General features: G+C 36.6%; 1 non-coding gene and 1 pseudogene across 1 annotated transcript; one reads left to right on the top strand and one right to left on the bottom strand.

Moving 5' to 3' along the window:
• Positions 1–10,743, top strand: part of LOC148571819 (uncharacterized) — a 106,541-nt pseudogene extending 95,798 nt beyond the window's left edge.
• A 4,490-nt stretch (positions 10,744–15,233) lies between these two features.
• On the bottom strand, positions 15,234–15,341 carry LOC148571818 (small nucleolar RNA R71). The gene has a single exon (XR_015880463.1). It is a non-coding gene; the product is annotated as a small nucleolar RNA R71 (small nucleolar RNA).
• Between the last annotated feature and the right edge of the window lie 1,253 nt (positions 15,342–16,594).

Raw genomic sequence — 16,594 nt, 5'->3', positions numbered from 1 at the left:
CATTGAACCCTCACTGGATTTGTATATGCACTCTAATCACTCAGTGTTTGGGGTTAAACCAACTCAACTCTTCTCTAGTCATGCTTTCTAAGACTTTGTTCTTCATCTAACCAATCAACAACTATTTAATGTACAAATGCAAACATCATGAGGTCTTTTCAAGGTTGTAATGGGATTAAGGTAAGGGTGAGGATATATGTATGGCCAAGTGAGCTATAAATTGAATCCTTGACTAGCCTAAGTTCTCACCTAACATACACATACTCTATGTACTTCTAAAATCATGCCTAGCTACCCATAATTCCCACTTTTGCATCACATACTCATGTACCAAATTTTCTTTAATTTCACCACATATGCATTGATCTTTTATTTAAACTTAACATTTGGGGTAATTTTATCCCCTTATTTAATTACTTATTTATTTGAATTTTTTTGTGAACATAAAAATAAACATAGCATATCAATGCACATGGTCTTTCTGGTCTCCCATGAGTATGCACCCAAATTCCCAACATATTATCAATAAAATTCAATACTTTCTTATCAACCCAAGTTCCCACGGTTTCCCACACTTAATTGATACACAATCTCTATCTTAAGGCTTAAGGCTAGTGATGTGGTAAAATACAGAATAAATGGGAATTAAAAGGCTCAAAGTGGCAAACAAGGTTGATTGAAAGGATAGGCTAATTGGGATAAGTGAGCTAATGACAAATAATGGCCTCAATCATATGTATGCATGCAAATACACTAAATAGTGGACATATAGAATGGAACAAAGTAAAGCCTGCAATCATGGTGAAGAAACACACAAGAATAAAATATTATGGTTAAATAATGCAACCATACAATTAAGCTCAAAAACTCACGGATTGTGTGTTCTTTGGCTCAAAAACCATATTCCAATTATATATATCATGCAAGTTGCCAAAAGGTTTTAACTCAAATCAATGTGAATCTTAAATGCCTTTTTTAAAAATAAATACATTTCTTGAAAATGTCATCAATTGACCAACACTTATTATTATTATTATTATTATTATTATTATTATTATTATTATTATTATTATTATTATATATGCTAACTGAGATGTTGTGATTATGAAGAGCTAAAAATTTCTAGTTTACTCCCTATTTTCTATAAAATCAATTTCTCATATGCTAAAAGGGCAAACTAAACTTAATAATCCATGTTTTCCTATATCACAACTAACAGGCTAAATGTGCAATTCAAGCTAAATATCAGAGGTATATATAGCCCAAAGTGCAAAATGTAACAAAGTGAAAAATAAACAGAAGTACAATAAAATAAAATGTGCAAGTGCTAAAAGAAAAAAAATAAAATGAAATAAAGAAAAAATACAAAATAAAGCAAAATAGGATAAAAATATGAAATAGTTCACCATAATAGAATCCGCCAGAGATGGCGACCTCCCCACACTTAGATCACAGCATCGTCCTCGATGCTCTATACAAGCCGGGTGTGAGGGATCATCTCCTCTTGAAGGGTGTGCTGCTGGCTCTGTGGGCACTGGCTGTGTAGGTGCCTGTAGCTTTGCCGGCTGCTCAAGCTGAGGCTCCTCCTGCTGTGGATGCTACTGGTCCTCCACCTGTGCCTCCTCATCCTGCTCATCCTCCTCCGCTTTCTCAGAGTGCTCCGATGGTGTGTCAGGCTTGGAGGGGATGTCAGTATGTCTAGTCCTCATCATCAGCTTCAGATGCTCATAGCATCGTGATAAACCCCGATTTTGTGGTTTATCTTGTGCTTATTTTGGGGGATTTTATCAACTTTTCTCACATTTATTCAATGAAATAGCATGGTTTTGTAATTCTCCCTTGATTTGTGCCTAAATATGAAAACATGCTTTTTAGGCCCTAAATTTGATGATTTTAATTCACTTTAATTTCATTTAATGCCTTGATGTGTTTGTTGAGTGATTTCATGCTCATAAGGCAAGTATTGGATGGAAGAAGTGAGGAGAAAAGCATGCAAAGTGGGAGAACTCATGAAGAAATGAAGGAACCGTAAAGCTGTCAAGCCTGACCTCTTCGCACTCAATCGACCATAACTTGAGCTACAGAGGTCCAAATGAGGCAGTTCTAGTTGCGTTGGAAAGCTAACATCCGGGGCTTCGAAATAATATAAAATTCGATATATGTTGCTTCGCGTTCAGGGGCGCGCACGCGCACTTTGCGCACGCGCGCCGATGCTATCCGTGGCCCACTTTTATGAAATCGCCCCCAGCGATTTTGCAGTTCATTTTGGGCCCAATCCAACCCATTTCTGATGCTATTGAACCCAAGGATTGAAGGAGAATGAAAAAAGTAGTCATAGTTTAGTTTTCATCATGTTTTAGGGTAGAATTCTAGAGAGAGAGAGAGGCTCTCTCCTCTCTCTAGATTTCAGGGTAGTTTTAGTTAATTCTTCTTGGATCCAAGTTTTAATTCTTGCTTTGATTTAGTTTCTCCTTTTAATTTCTTGTTGTTACATATCTACTCTTCTAGTTTTACTTGTCATTTCCTTTATTTTGTTGCTTTTATGTTCATGAATCTTGTTGGATCTTGATTTCTTTTAATGCAATTTTATGTTTGATGTTCTTTTATTGTTAATTTGAATTATTGATTTACTTTCCTTGCAAATTGTAGTTGGTAGATTTTACTATTTCTTTCCATTTATTATGCTTTCCTTTTATGCCTTCCAAGTGTTTGATAAAATGCTTGGAAGGATGTTAGAGTAGATTTTGAGCATTCTTGGCTTGGAAAGAGTGATTGGGTAATCTTGAGTCATGAAAACCCAACTTATTTTGGCAATCTAGAGTTGTTAGCTAGTATTGTTTCCATTGACGCTAATCTTTTGCTAGTTTAATTAGTAAGTTGGTTAGGACTTTTGGATTGAGATTAGCTAGTCTCGTTAGACTTTCTCCCTATTTATTGGAGTTGACGTAATGAGATAAATTCTTGTTTATATTTGTGACATGATTAATTAGTCTTGTTTGACATTCTCCCGATGTGTGAGTTAACTAAATAAGGCGAATTAATCATGCATGACTAGGATAGAAAACCTATGATCTCAATTCTTGCCATGAATGTCTCTCTTTATTACTTGCTTTCTTTAATTACTTGCTCAATTTACTTTTCTTGTCTTTTTATTTTATTGCCCCTCTAATCAACCAAAACCCCCCTTACATCCTTCATAGCCAATAAGCATACATTTCATTGTAACTCTTTGTGAGATGACCCGGAGTCTTAATACTTCGGTTAATTTTCATTAGGGTTTGTTAATTGTGACAACTCAAATTTTTGCATGAAAGTCCATGGGAATGTAAAGTCATAGAGCCTTCTTCCAAGAAGCTTGATATTGATGTTGAGGAGGGTGTACAACCTCCAAGGCATATCATGGTGGAAAACTTTGAAGAGGTTGACCAAGAGATGGATTCAATCATTGAGGAATTCCTATGTACAATTGAATCCCTTCCCATTGGGCTTGACATGGAGACCAAAGAAGAAGTTGCACAACCTCTCATGCCCTTGGTGAGCAATAAAGAAGAAATTGAATTGGAAGCAAGCCACCAAGAGGAAGAGGTTGAAGTTAAGGAAAGTTGTAAAGAGATGGAGGTAGTCAAAGAAGAGCACAAAGGAATGGAACTTACAAGACCATTAGAGATATCCCTTCCTAAGTCACCATCCAACATAACATTCAAGTGGGTAAAATCCTTATCTCTAATGTTTACTTTCCCACTTGAATATGGTTTGATTGAAAATGATGGGCAACTTAGAGCTCTTTGTGGAGTTAAGAGTAGGAGAGAGTTGTGTAGTGGTTGGACACATCACTCTAAGTTCATAATGGTTGCATGCTCAAAGTTGAATGGCAATGGTTGGTGTAGAACCAAATTTCATGGGTCTAGGAAGTTGTTTGGAGGCTTCTTTGAGAATTCCAAGGCTAAACTACCCAATTGGAGCTATGATGATCAACTTGAAGATGGGTGCAAAAACAAGATTTGGGATCCGGGAATATATGAAGATCAATTTTGGGAGCTCATATCTTGGGAAGAATTTCATCCAAGCTTGGTGGAAATGGTTGGAAATTCTGACAACCAATTGAGGAGCAAGCATTCTTGGAGGATCAAGGATGAATACAAGCATAAGCCACCATGACAAGGAGCCTCCCAAATGTCCAACTTAAGGACTTAAACTAAAAGTGCTAGGTGGGAGACACCCCACCATGGTAAACTTTTTCCACTCTCTTTTAGATTTGGTCAAAAAGTGATTGGAGTTGCCATTGTAGGTAGTTTTTCTTATTTTATATACTCTTATGCATTTTGCTTTTGTTGGTAGGTTGTTTATTGCATTCATGCTTTGCTTAGAATAGTTGTAGTTAGATTGCATTTTGCTTGTAGTATAAGTTTTGTTTTTAGTGTATTTAAAAATTTTTCAAAAAAAAAAAAACCAAAAAGATTTGTTGTTAAATTTGAATTTTGCTTGCTTTAGAATGTTTATAGATTAGGAGAGTATTAAATTCTGTGTCTGTGCTTCTTTAAAAAAAAAAAAAGGGAATCGGCGCCCAAGCGCGCAGTGCGCGCGGGCGCGGGTGGTGCATATCACACTCCTGGTACAAAAACCAGAGAGTTGTGCCCACTTTATGCCTACTTTGTGCCAGGCGATCCGCGCGTAAGCACGCATGGCGCGCACGCGCCGGTTGTCCCTGTCGCATCCGCGCCCAAGCACGCATGGCGCACGCGTGCGGATTGTACCTGCTGCATCCGTGCCTAAGCACGCATGGCGCATATGCACGGATTTGCACCCTGTTTTTCTCCTTTCCCCTTTCTCCTTCTTTCTTCTTTTCTTCTTCTTTCTTTCTACTTTTTTTTTTCTTTTTTTCTTTTTTCTTCTTCTTCTTCTCTTGAAAATTTTTTTAAAAAAAAAATTTATAAAAAATAAAAAAAAGAAAAATTTATTTTCTTCCATTTTCTTTTATTGTATTTGCCTATTATCACCTATTGCATTTTAATTTTTTTTATAGCTTGTTCTTATTTTCTTTTCTAAGTTTCTTATTTTAATAATGATGTTGGATTCTTTTACTCAATTGTTGAGAATTTCTTGGTTAATCTTGGTGCTTTGTGACTTGTTTGGTATTAATTGTAATATTTTCTCTACACACAAGATTGGTGCTTTAGTCCTTCCTGACTCATGATCCCTTGTTTTTATACTTCATCATCATTGAGTTAGGATGGGACCAAATGCTCTCATGCTTACCACTAATCTTGTTTGTGTCAATTATTGATTAAGCTTGACGCTCAATATGCTCTTCATGCTATAACTTGTTCTTGCATCAAGTATTAATTGATATGCCCTTTGCCTATATTGATCTCTCACTTACATGCGTAGCTAACATGTAGTGCGAACTTTACTCTTCTTTGGCATTAGCCCCCGCCTATGTTCTATTTGCTTTGATATCTTTGTTGTAGGCATAATTTTCTTTCTTTTTCTCTCCTTTTAGGTTGGCCACCAAGAAGAAAAGAAATGAAAAGCTTCAAATGGGGCAACAAACAAGTTCATCCGCACAACCTTTTGAAGGAGCTCATCAATTGTAGCAACCCGTCCACCTTGCTCTCCTTTGCATGCACCGAGGACGGTGCAAATTTCTAAGTGTGGGGAGGTCGTCCGACCGATCTCCATGGGTAACAACTTCCTTTTTCAACACCAATTCTTAATTTTTGTCCTTGTTAGTTAGTTGTTGCATTGCATGATAGGTTGCATGCTAGTTAGAAATTGTACATATTTTACCACTTCTTTTTATGTTAGGACTACTTGGTTAGGGTGATGATTTCTTTTCCAAGAAAAATTGTTTTTTTAGGTCACCCTACCAATTTGAAAAAAAAAATTTCTTGTTGAACTTGCTTGAAGAATTTATTTTGGAACATGGTTTTTGAGCTAAGAACACAAGCATGTGAGTTTTGAGCCTTATGGTGTGGTTACATCTTATAACCACTTATTTTCATTCTTGTGTGCATTGTTCTCTTTCTATGATTGTAATCTTTGATTTGTTTGATTCTTTATGTCCATTATTCTATATGTACATGCATTTATATGATTGAGGCCATCATTTCATTTAGCTCACTTATCCAAATAGCCTACCTTTTATCAACTATTGTTAGCCAATTTTGAGCCTATTGAATCCCTTTTGTTCTTAATATTAGCACATCACTACCCTTAAGTGAAAAACAATAAATATCCTTAATTTGGATCTTTGATTAGCTTAGGCTAGTGAGGGTGTGTACCATTTGGGTATGGGAAACTTGGGACATTGGTTGAGGTAAAAGTGTATTTTATATTTTTGATTGAAAATTTTGGGACTTGGGTACATGCTTATGCATTAAATATGTAAAACCATATGCATTGATACGTTTGTATATACTTTAAAAAAAATGTGTGAAAAAAAAACGTAAACAAAAAGAAAAAAAAATATATATATATATATAGGAAAAGAAAAAAAGAGAAAAAAAATAAAAAGGGGACAAAAATACCCCAAAGTAAAGTTCAATAAAAATCAATGCATATGGAATATGAATTAAAAAGAATGCATGAGTATGTGAAAAAGTGGGAATCATGGGTAGCTAGGTATTGTATTAGAATTGTATAGGTTGTTATATGTGTTTAGTGAGAGCTTAGGTTAATCAAAGATCCAAATTGCAAGCTCACTTGACCATATGCATCCCTACCTTTACCTTAGCCCCATTACAACCTATGAATAAGTCCTCATGATGAATGTATGCATGCATTGAATAATTGTTGATTGTTAGATGAAAAACAAATCATGGAAAGCATGAGTAGAAGAGAATTGAGTGATCGACCCTATACACTAGAGCGACTAGAGCAGATACACTTCTGGTGAGGGTTCGATGCTCAATCTCTTGTTCCCGGCTTTCATGAGCTTTTCTTCTTGCATATCTACTTGTACTTCATTTTGATGTTTGAATTGGTAGGATTCATGAGTCATCATACTACTTAGCCCTACTTGTTCATATATGTTCTTGGGGATTGATTTACTTTTAACCAAGTAGGTAGAATCATTTTGCATTTAGTTGCATGCATGTAGATAAGTTTACATAGTTTACTTGCATTGAATAAATGTTCATACCCTTTTCTTGTCCTTCTTTATTCTTAGCATGAGGACATGCTTGGTTTAAGTGTGGGGAGATTTGATAAACCCCGATTTTGTGGTTTATCTTGAGCTTATTTTGGGAGATTTTATCAACTTTTCTCACATTTATTCAATGAAATAGCATGGTTTTGTAATTCTCCCTTGATTTGTGCCTAAATATGAAAACATGCTTTTTAGGCCCTAAAATTGATGATTTTAATTCACTTTAATTTCATTTGATGCCTTGAAGTGTTTGTTGAGTGATTTCATGCTCATAAGGCAAGTATTGGATGGAAGAAGTGAGGAGAAAAGCATGCAAAGTGGGAGAACTCATGAAGAAATGAAGGAACCGTAAAGCTGTCAAGCCTAACCTCTTCGCACTCAATCGACCATAACTTGAGCTACAGAGGTCCAAATGAGGCGGTTCCAGTTGCGTTGGAAAGCTAACATCCGAGGCTTCGAAATAATATAAAATTCAATATATGTTGGTTCGCGTTCAGGGGCACGCACGCGCACTTTTCACGCGCGCGCCGATGCTGTCCGTGGCCCACTTTTATGAAATCGCCCCCAGCGATTTTGCAGCTCATTTTGGGCCCAATCCAACCCATTTCTGATGCTATTGAACCCAAGGATTGAAGGGGAATGAAAAAAGTAGTCATAGTTTAGTTTTCATCATGTTTTAGGGTAGAATTCTAGAGAGAGAGAGGCTCTCTCCTCTCTCTAGATTTTAGGGTAGTTTTAGTTAATTCTTCTTGGATCCAAGTTTTAATTCTTGCTTTGATTTAGTTTCTCCTTTTAATTTCTTGTTGTTACATATCTACTCTTCTAGTTTTACTTGTCATTTCCTTTATTTTGTTGCTTTTATGTTCATGAATCTTGTTGGATCTTGATTTCTTTTAATGCAATTTTATGTTTGATGTTCTTTTATTGTTAATTTGAATTATTGATTTACTTTCCTTGCAAATTGTAGTTGGTAGATTTTACTATTTCTTGCCATTTATTATGCTTTCCTTTTATGCCTTCCAAGTGTTTGATAAAATGCTTGGAAGGATGTTAGAGTAGATTTTGAGCATTCTTGGCTTGGAAAGAGTGATTGGGCAATCTTGAGTCATGAAAACCCAACTTATGTTGGCGATCTAGAGTTGTTAGCTAGTATTGTTTCCATTGACGCTAATCTTTTGCTAATTTAATTAGTGAGTTGATTAGGACTTATGGAATATTGTTTCCATTGACGCTAATCTTTTGCTAGTTTAATTAGTAAGTTGGTTAGGACTTTTGGATTGAGATTAGCTAGTCTCGTTAGATTTTCTCCCTATTTATTGTAGTTGACGTAATGAGATAAATTCTTGTTTATATTTGTGACATGATTAATTAGTCTTGTTTGACATTCTCCCGATGTGTGAGTTAACTAAATAAGGCGAATTAATCATGCATGACTAGGATAGAAAGCCTATGATCTCAATTCTTGCCATGAATGTCTCTCTTTATTACTTGCTTTCTTTAATTACTTGCTCAATTTACTTTTCTTGTCTTTTTATTTTATTGCCCCTCTAATCAACCAAAACCCCCCTTACATCCTTCATAGCCAATAAGCATACATTTCATTGTAACTCTTCGTGAGACGACCCGGAGTCTTAATACTTCGGTTAATTTTCATTAGGGTTTGTTAATTGTGACAACTCAAATGTTGATGTCCCTTTGCTTCTTTCTTGATATTAGCATGAGGACATGCTTAGTTTAAGTGTGGGGAGATTTGATAAACCCTGATTTTGTGGTTTATCTTGTGCTTATTTTGGGGTATTTTATCAACTTTTCTCACATTTATTCAATGAATTAGCATGGCTTTGTAATTCTCCCTTGATTTGTGCCTAAATATGAAAACATGCTTTTTAGGCCCTAAAATTGATGATTTTAATTCACTTTAATTTCATTTGATGCCTTGATGTGTTTGTTGAGTGATTTCATGCTCATAAGGCAAGTATTGGATGGAAGAAGTGAGGAGAAAAGCATACAAAGTGGGAGAACTCATGAAGAAATTAAGGAACCGTAAAGCTGTCAAGCCTGACCTCTTGTCACTCAATCGACTATAACTTGAGCTACAGAGGTCCAAATGAGGCGGTTCAAGTTGCGTTGGAAAGCTAACATCCGGGGCTTCGAAATAATATAAAATTCGATATATGTTGCTTCACGTTCAGTGGCGCGCACGAGCACTTTGCGCACGCGCGCCGATGCTGTCCGTGGCCCACTTTTATGAAATCGCCCCCAGTGATTTTGCAGCTCATTTTGGGCCCAATCCAACCCATTTCTGATGCTATTGAACCCAAGGATTGAAGGGGGAATGAAAAAAGTAGTCATAGTTTAGTTTTCACCATGTTTTAGGGTAGAATTCTAGAGAGAGAGAGAGGTTCTCTCCTCTTTCTAGATTTTAGGGTAGTTTTAGTTAATTCTTCTTGGATCCAAGTTTTAATTCTTGCTTTGATTTAGTTTCTCCTTTTAATTTCTTGTTGTTATATCTCTACTCTTCTAGTTTTACTTGTCATTTCTTTTATTTTGTTGCTTTTATGTTCATGAATCTTGTTGGATCTTGATTTCTTTTAATGCAATTTTATGTTTGATGTTCTTTTATTGTTAATTTGAATTATTGATTTACTTTTCTTGCAAATTATAGTTGGTAGATTTTACTATTTTTTGCCATTTATTATGCTTTCCTTTTATGCCTTCCAAGTGTTTGATAAAATGCTTGGAAGGATGTTAGAGTAGATTTTGAGCATTCTTGGCTTGGAAAGAGTGATTGGGTAATGTTGAGTCATGAAAACCCAACTTATGTTGGTGATCTAGAGTTGTTAGCTAGTATTGTTTCCATTGACGCTAATCTTTTGCTAATTTAATTAGTAAGTTGGTTAGGACTTTTGGATTGAGATTAGCTAGTCTCGTTAGACTTTCTCCCTATTTGTTGGAGTTGACGTAATGAGATAAATTCTTGTTTATATTTGTGACATGATTAATTAGTCTTGTTTGACAGTCTCCCGATGTGTGAGTTAACTAAATAAGGCGAATTAATCATGCATGACTAGGATAGAAAGCCTATGATCTCAATTCTTGCCATGAATGTCTCTCTTTTTTACTTGCTTTCTTTAATTACTTGCTCAATTTACTTTTCTTGTCTTTTTATTTTATTGCCCCTCTAATCAACCAAAACCCCCCCTTACATCCTTCATAGCCAATAAGCATACACTTCATTGCAATTCCTTGTGAGATGATCCGGAGTTCAAATACTTCGGTTAATTCTTATTGGGGTTTGTACATGTGACAACCTAAATTTTTGCATGAAAGGATTATTGATTGGTTTGGAAACTATACTTTACAACGAGACTCCATTAGCTAAATTTTAAACCGTCAAAAATTCTCTTCATCACATCGCTTTTTGCGACACTCAGACTGCTCAATACGCCGCTGAGTGTGGCGCTCCATCTGATCAATGCGCTCAAAGAGGCGGTGCACTAGATGGTAGACTGGCTAGGAAGCGGGTGAAGGTGCTGTGGATGTGGGAGGTGCAGCAGGCGCTGAAGGTGCTGCGGAGGATGTGGCCACGTCAGTAGAGGCAGTAAGAGAAGGTGGTCTGTGGCCTAGAGTTTTGAACCGCTTGCCGTGTGGAATAATCTTTTTGCAGTCAGCAGCCGGTGGCTTCTCATCCTCAAGCTCCCAAGGCACCTGAGCTCGGTAGGCCATCTGGGTAATTCGATAAGGAAATGGCAGAGTGCCTCGGACATGAACCCTAGCCATGTACCTCCTGATGAACCGTGGAAGGTGATGAGCGGATAATTTATACGCTTTTTGACATTGTTTATAGTATGTTTTTAGTAGGATTTAGTTACTTTTAGGGATGTTTTTATTAGTTTTTATGTTAAATTCACATTTCTGGACTTTACTATGAGTTTGTGTGTTTTTCTATGATTTCAGGTATTTTCTGGCTGAAATTGAGGGACTTGAGCAGAAATCAGATTCAGAGGTTGAAAAAGGACTGCTAATGCTGTTGGATTCTGACCTCCCTGCACTCAAAGTGGATTTTCTGGAGCTACAGAACTCGAAATGGCGCGCTTCTACTTGCGTTGGAAAGTAGACATCCAGGGCTTTCCAGCAATATATAATAGTTCATATTTTGGCCAAGAATAGACGACATAAACTGGCGTTCAACGCCAGCTTTCTGCCCAAATCTGGCGTCCAGTGCCAGAAAAGGATCCAAAACCAGAGTTGAAAGCCCAAACTGGCACAAAAACTGGCGTTCAACTCCAAGAAGGACCTCTACACGTGCAACACTCAAGTTCAGCCCAAGCACACACCAAGTGGGCCCCGGAAGTGGATTTATGCATCAATTACTTACTCATGTAAACCCTAGTAGCTAGTTTATTATAAATAGGACCTTTTACTATTGTATGAGACGTCTTTTCGACCATCCTGGATCTTTGGATTATCTTTTGATCTATTGATCACGTTTTGGGGGCTGGCCATCTCAGCCATACCTGGACCTTTCACTTATGTATTTTCACGGTAGAGTTTCTACACTCCATAGATTAAGGTGTGGAGCTCTGCTGTTCCTCAAAGATTAATGCAAAGTATTACTGTTTTCTATTCAATTCATCTTATTTCGCTTCTAAGATATTCATTCGTACTTCACTCTGAATGTGATGAACGTGACAATCATCATCATTTCCTATGAATGCGTGCCTGACAACCACTTCCGTTCTACCTTTGACTGAATGAGTATCTCTTAGATCTCTTAATCGGAATCTTTGTGGTGTAAGCTAGAATGATGGCGGCATTCAAGAGAATCCGGAAGGTCTAAACCTTGTCTGTGGTATTCCGAGTAGGATTCAATGATTGAATGACTGTGACGAGCTCCAAACTCGTGATTGCAGGGCGTTAGTGACAGACCCAAAAGGATAGTAAATCCTATTCCAGCATGATCGAGAACCGACAGATGAATAGCCGTGCCGTGACAGGGTGCGTTGACCATTTTCACTGAGAGGATAAGATGAAGCCATTGACAAGGGTGATGCCTCCAGACGATTAGCCGTGCCGTGACAGGGCATTGGATCATTTTCTCGAGAGATGACCGAAAGTAGCCATTGACAGTGGTGATGTATCACATAAAGCCAGCCATGGAAAGGAGTAAGACTGATTGAATGAAGATAGCAGGAAAGCAGAGGTTCAGAGGAACGAAAGCATCTCCATTCGCTTATCTGAAATTCTCACCAATGAATTACAAAAGTATTTCTATCCCTATTTTATTATATTATTTTCGAAAACTTCATAACCATTTGATATCCGCCTGACTGAGATTTACAAGGTGACCATAGCTTGCTTCATACCGACAATCTCCGTGGGATTCGACCCTTACTCACGTAAGGTATTACTTGGACGACCCAGTGCACTTGCTGGTTAGTTATGTGAAGTTGTGAAGACATGTTTAGACCATGGTCCTGTGCATCCGTTTTTAGTGCCATTGCCAGGGAATCAATTTCAAACAACAATTCACAACCTGAGTAGCAATTTCGCATACCAAGTTTTTGGCGCCGTTGCTGGAGAAAGAAAGAGCAATGAACTTTACATAATTAAAGTGTAATCACGATTCCGCGTACCAAGTTTTTGGCGCCGTTGCCGGGGATTGTTTGAGTTTGGACAACTGGCGGCTCATCTTGTTGCTCAGATTGGGTAACTTTCTTTTCGTTTTCTTTTCAAAAATTTTTCAAAAATATTTCAAAATTTTCTCATCAGTTTTCGAAAAAAAAATGTTTTCAAAAATGTATTTTTTTTTTATTTCATTCAAAATTTTTAAGAATGAGTTCTAGTGTTTCATGAAGCATGTGAAGCCTGGCTGGCTGTAAAGCCATGTCTAAATTCGTTTGGACTGAGGCTTCCAACCATCAGCTGTTATACGACTGTAGGGTATGTCAGGCATGTCATGTCTGATTTACATGCTAAAGCTTGGCTGGCCATTGGCCATGTCTAGTGTTTTGGACCGGAGCTTTCATTGAAAGCTTGGCTGGCTAGTGAGCCATGTCTAATTCCTGGACTGAAGCTTTAGACTAAGAATGCAAGATTCCTGGAATTCATGTTAAAAATTTTGGAATCCTTATTTTTTCTTTTTCATATAATTTTCGAAAAAATCCAAAAAAATTAGAAAATCAAAAACATTTTTTGTGTTTCTTGTTTGAGTCATGAGTCATGTCATAAGTTTGGTGTCATTTGCATGTGCATCTTGCATTTTTCGAAAATTTCATGCATTCATAGTGTTCTTCATGATCTTCAAGTTGTTCTTGGTAAGTCTTCTTGTTTGATCTTTATGATTTTTTGTTTTGTGTTGTATGGTGTTTTTCATCTGCATTCTTGAATTCTTAGTGCGTAAGCATTAAAGAATTCTAAGTTTGGTGTCTTGCATGTTTTCTTTGCATTAAAAATTTTTCAAAATTGTGTCTATGATGTTCATCTTGACATTCAAAGTGTTCTTGGTGTTCATCTTGACATTCATAGCATTCTTGCATGCATCACATGTTTTGATCTAAAATTCTCATGCATTGCATCATTTTTCTTGTTTTTCCCTCTCTTCATCAAAAAAAAAAAAAAACAAAAAATTATCTTTCCCTTTTTCTCTCATCAAATTCGAAAATTTGAGTTGACTTTTTCAAAAATTTTTAAAATCAAGTTGTTTCTTATGAGTCAAATCAAATTTTCAATTTGAAAATCTTATCTTTTTCAAAATATTTTTCAAAAATCAAATCTTTTTCAAAATTCTTAGTTATTTTCGAAAATTCCAAAAATATTTTTCAAAAATCTTTTTCTTATTTTTATATCAAATTTTTGAAAATAATATAATCAATTAATGTTTTGATTCAAAAAATTTGAAGTTTGTTACTTGCTTGTTAAGAAAGATTCAAACTTTAAGTTCTAGAATCATATCTTGTGATTTCTTATGAATCAAGTCATTAATTGAGATTTTAAAAATCAAATCTTTTTCAAAACTAATTTCTAAAATATCTTCTTATCTTACCTTTTTCAAAAAGTTGGTTTCAAAATATCTTTTCTAACCTCCTAACTTCTTATCTTTTCAAAATTTGTTTCAACTAACTAACTAACTTTTTGTGTGTTTCTTAACTTTTTCAAAACTACCTAACTAACTCTCTCTCTCTAATTTTCGAAAATATCTTCCCTCTTTTTCAAAAATTTCTTTTTTATTAACTAACTATTTTTATTTTTGATTTTAAAATTTTTCGAAAAAAAAAAAACACTAACCTTTTTCAAAAAAAACTATTTTCGAAAATCACTAACCCTTTTTCAAAAATTATTTTCGAAAAATTCTCCCTCTCCCATCTTATTCTATTTATTTATTCATCTACTAACATCTCATCTCACATCTTTACCCTCCTCACAGTTGTGTTTCTTCCATTACACTACATTCTTTATCTCCCTCTTTTCTTCCACTCACAAAGGGATCCCTATACTATGGTATAAAGGAACTCTATTATTATTATTTTTTCTGTGCCCTCTTCTTTGTCATATGAGCAGGAGCAAGGACAAGAACATTCTTGTTGAAGCAGATCCAGAACCTGAAAGGATCCTGAAAAGAAAATTAAGAGAAGCTAAATTACAACAATCCAGAGATAACCTTTCAGAAGTTTTCGAACAGGAAGAGGAGATGGCAGCCAAAAATAATAATCATGCAAGGAGGATGCTTGGTGACTTTAATGCACCTAATTCCAATTTACATGGAAGAAGCATCTCCATTCCTGCCATTGGAGCAAACAACTTTGAGCTGAAACCTCAATTAGCTTCTCTGATGCAGCAGAACTGCAAGTTTCATGGACTTCCATCTGAAGATCCTTTTCAGTTCTTAACTGAATTCTTGCAGATATGTGATACTGTTAAGACTAATGGAGTAGATCCTGAAGTCTACAGGCTCATGCTTTTCCCATTTGCTGTAAGAGACAGAGCTAGAATATGGTTGGACTCTCAACCTAAGGATAGCCTGAACTCTTGGGATAAGCTGGTCAAGGCTTTCCTAGCCAAGTTCTTTCCTCCTCAAAAGCTGAGCAAGCTTAGAGTGGATGTTCAAACCTTCAGACAAAAAGAAGGTGAATCCCTCTATGAAGCTTGGGAGAGATACAAAGGACTGACCAAAAAGTGTCCTTCTGACATGCTTTCAGAATGGACCATCCTGAATATATTCTATGATGGTCTGTCTGAGTTATCTAAGATGTCATTGGATACTTCTGCAGGTGGATCCATTCACCTAAAGAAAACGCCTGCAGAAGCTCAAGAACTCATTGACATGGTTGCAAATAACCAGTTCATGTACACTTCTGAAAAGAATCCTATGAACAATGGGACGCCTATGAAGAAGGGAGTTCTTGAGGTTTATACTCGGAATGCCATATTAGCTCAGAACAAAATATTGACTCAGCAAGTCAATATGATTTCTCAGAGTCTGAATGGAATGCAAGCTGCATCCAACAGTACTCAAGAGGCATCTTCTGAAGAAGAAGCTTATGATCCTGAGAACCCTGCAATAGCAGAGGTGAATTACTTAGGTGAACCTTATGGAAACACCTATAACTCATCATGGAGAAATCATCCAAATTTCTCATGGAAGGATCAAAAGCCTCAACAAGGCTTTAATAATGGTGGAAGAAACAAGTTTAACAATAATAAACCTTTTCCATCATCCACTCAGCAACAGACAGAGAACTCTGAACAAAATGCTTCTAATTTAGCAAATCTAGTCTCTGATCTATCTAAGGCCACTGTGAGTTTCATGAATGAAACCAGGTCTTCCATTAGAAATTTAGAAGTACAAGTGGGCCAGCTGAGTAAAAGGATCACTGAAATCCCTCCAAGTACTCTCCCAAGCAATACAGAAGAGAATCCAAAAGGAGAGTGCAAGGCCATTGACATAAGCACCATGGCCGAACCCAAAGAGGGAGAGGAAGACGCAAATCCCAAGGAGGAAGACCTCCTGGGACGTCCAGTGATCAATAAGGAGTTTCCCTCTGAGGAACCAAAGGACTCTGAGGCTCATCTAGAGACCATAGAGATTCCATTGAACCTCCTTATGCCCTTCATGAGCTCTGATGAGTATTCCTCTTCTGAAGAGAATGAGGATGTTACTGAAGAGCAAACTGCCAAGTTTCTTGGTGCAATTATGAAGCTGAATGCCAAATTATTTGGCATTGATACTTGGGAAGTTGAACCTCCCTTGTTCATCAATGAACTAAGTGATCTGGATCAACTGACATTGCCTCAGAAGAGACAGGATCCTGGAAAGTTCATAATACCTTGTACTATAGGCACCATGATCTTTAAGGCTCTGTATGACCTTGGTTCAGGGATAAACCTCATGCCCCTCTCTGTAATAGAGAAACTGGGAATCTATGGGGTGCAAGCTGCTAAAATCTC

Source organism: Arachis ipaensis, chromosome B3 (assembly GCF_059453495.1).
Source record: "Arachis ipaensis isolate K30076 ecotype BB chromosome B3, ASM5945349v1, whole genome shotgun sequence".
NCBI classification, from domain to species: domain Eukaryota; kingdom Viridiplantae; phylum Streptophyta; class Magnoliopsida; order Fabales; family Fabaceae; genus Arachis; species Arachis ipaensis.
Note: the sequence above shows the minus strand (reverse complement) of the source record. Positions and strands in the feature narration are given on the sequence as shown.